The following is a 3,073-nucleotide window of genomic DNA, read 5'->3' on the forward strand; positions in this document are numbered from 1 at the left end:
GAGTGTATTTTCGCTGAAATAATTGTTTTTATTTTTAATTAATATTTTAGTTATTTATTTTAATTTATTTACGTTTTAAAATTGGTTTTTAATTTATTTGACGTTGTGTTTTATTTCTTTTAGTTGTTTTGTGGTTTTTAATCTCTTTTTGGCGGTTTAGTTTTGTTTCCCGGAATGAGGATTGGACCTCATCTCTTCTCTACATCTCTTTTCCTTTTTCTCTTCTTTTTCCTTTTTCTTTTTTCTTTTTCCTTCTTTCTTTTTCCTTTCTTTTCTTTTTTCTTTCTTTTCTTTTTTTTCTTTTTCCTCTTCCCGCTCGAGCCCCCCCGGCCTCTCTCTCTCTTCTCTCTCCTCACCCACAGCCGAAAGCTTCTCACTGTCGACCCATCGCCGTCCGGCCACCATGGGCGACACCACCCCCACCATTCGGTTCCTCTCCCTCCGGCACACCACCCCACCGGTTTCCACCCCCATCCGGCCGGCCGTTTGGCCGGAAAAGCTCCTCAAAGCCCGTACAGTTTTCAGCTCGATACGCCGCTGTCGCTCCACCTCCGGCCACCATTTCTTCACCACTTCATCACCGGTCCCTTGCCGTCCTAACCCACCTATTTCCGGCCTCCAACGACCACCGGAACAGCTCCTACGAGCTAGCTTTCCTTTTTGGGAAATCCGGCCTATTTCCGGCGATTCCGCCGCCACCCACGGCCAACCACCACTTCCAATAGCTTCACAACCATCCCTAGACCATTCCCTATCAATCCCAAGCCCTAGTTTGTCCCCGTTCAAAAGTGGGTTTTTCACAACCCACGGCCACAGTGAATTTTCACTGTGACGTTGCTTTTCCGGCGCCGTTTGCAACGCCGCATGTTTTCTAAAATTGCCATATAGCGCTGTAAGTATTTTTCAAACCCTATTTTCAGATTTAAATATATATTGCTCTTTCAATTAATTAATCTGCTGGTTGGTTGATTCCGGACTGAGTCCGAGGAGTTCGGGGGTCGGATGGATGGAGGACGGAGTTGCTTGTTTTATTGATTTATGTTGGTTGGTTATCTTATTATGCATTGATATGGCATTTCATGGTGCATGCACGTGTGTTTTTGTTTATGTGTGAAAAGCCTGTGTATTGGCGTAAGTGGTCTTACGGGTGCGTGTGTATCACGACCCCAAGCCGGGATGGGGTATTATCCCGGTGGAGCTCCTCTGGTCACTCGGGAGCGGAATAAACTGAGTGATGTCCCCTGAGTTGTCGCTAGACGACGGGAGCGGGGGCTAGGGGTTGCTTGGCTACGAACGCACCGGGCGCGGAACTGAGCATCGCTCTACGCACCGACTCTGCGGCCCTTCGCTGGTGAGGGCTAGAGGATGCTTGGCTACGAACGTGCGGGGCACAGAACTGGGCATCGCTCGTTAGGTGTCACATGCGTGGTGGTACTCTGCAGTGTGGCACTGGAGCCAGAGTGTGCGGATGACCCCTAGGGGAGGTCATGGTGCATACGGATAAAAATGTGGCTTTGGCGTGTTTTCCAAAAAAGATGTGTTTTTGGGCCAAATGGGTTTTTGGCGTGTGTGGAAAACTGTGTCTTTGGGTTTTGTGCATTGGGCATGGTTCATGCATATTGTTTGAGTTCTATATGTGTTATTATCTGGTAGTGTTTGGGTTTTACTTACCTGCGGTACCATTTTTGGTTCCGTAGCTTTTGGTGCAGAGTTAGAGGACGAAGAGGAGGAGGCTGAGCCCGAGGATGCGGCTCCGCCGGGTTGCTAATGCTATGTTTTATATTTGTTTAAAACTGTATTTGTGTTTTTGTAATATTTTATTTATGTATGTTTCAAACAGCTTGTATTACGTTAAGAAAAATTCTGGTACTTAGTTATGACTTTCGTTTTTCGCTGCGTGTTCTTTCGTGCATATTTGTTGCCTTTGCACACACTTGTCACCCGTCGATGGGATGGTGACCCGGGTTGTCACCATCCGGACGTCTCGATTTCCCCGTGTTCGGGCTTGGGGATTTGGGGGCGTCACAGGTGGTATCAGAGCGGTTTGGCTCTGGGTAAAACCACATGTCCCGTAGGCAGTACCAGAATGCTTTTTAAAGTTGTGTTTTAAAAATTATGTTAAGTACAGTTGTTTTATTTTTTTTATTTGTCTGAGCTTGTTTGTTTGTTTGTATTTATTTGGTTATGTTTTCGCAAGCTGGTTTCTTTTGTTTCTTGCTGTGTGGTGTTGGTTTTGTTTTTGTTGGTTTTATGATGGTTTTATTTGTTTTCTTAAAGGAGGGTCAAGTGTGGTGTTGTGGCAGGAACATGGGGAGACCAAGGAAATCTACCCAAGAACCACGGGACAATACCTCCAGGGATGACTCCCTAGCCGAAGCAATACGGCAGATGACAGAATTTATGCAGCAGAGTGCGAGGTCTCAACAGACAGGACCTTGGCCACAACAAGGACCTTGGCCACAACAAGGGGGTCCTTGGCCACCATCAGGAGGGCCTTGTCCACCATCAGGAGGGCCTTATCCACCGTCAGGAGAGCCTTGCCCGCAACAAGGAGGGTATTGGCCACAACCAGGAGGTCCTTGGATGTATCCAGGAGGGTCCAGTAGCATGGTGCAAGCCGGATGCACCTATGAGCGCTTCCTGGCGCATAGGACTCCACACTTCACTGGAAATGAGGATCCACTTCAGGCTGGAAAATGGATCAAAGATCTGGAGAAAACTTTTGAGGTGTGTGGATGCACTGAGGCACAGCAAGTACTCTACGCCAGCTATCTCTTGCAAGGTACCGCTTCTGATTGGTGGGATACCAAGAGGGTGCTGTTGGAATCTGAACTGGGATCTTTCGCTGTGGTGACCTGGCAGCGTTTCAAGAAGGAGTTCAATGACCGCTTCTTTCTTGCATCGGTAAGGAAGCAAAAGGCAAGAGAGTTCTCCAATCTGGTCCAAGGGGGCGCGACAGTGGAACAGTACGCCCGAGGTTCATAGAACTTGAGCGGTTTGCTCCTCACCTTGTCGCCACTGAGGAGATGCGGGCAGATCGTTTCCAGGAGGGGCTGCGTCATGACATACGCCG

The sequence above is a fragment of the Carya illinoinensis genome, chromosome 16 (assembly GCF_018687715.1).
Source record: "Carya illinoinensis cultivar Pawnee chromosome 16, C.illinoinensisPawnee_v1, whole genome shotgun sequence".
NCBI classification, from domain to species: domain Eukaryota; kingdom Viridiplantae; phylum Streptophyta; class Magnoliopsida; order Fagales; family Juglandaceae; genus Carya; species Carya illinoinensis.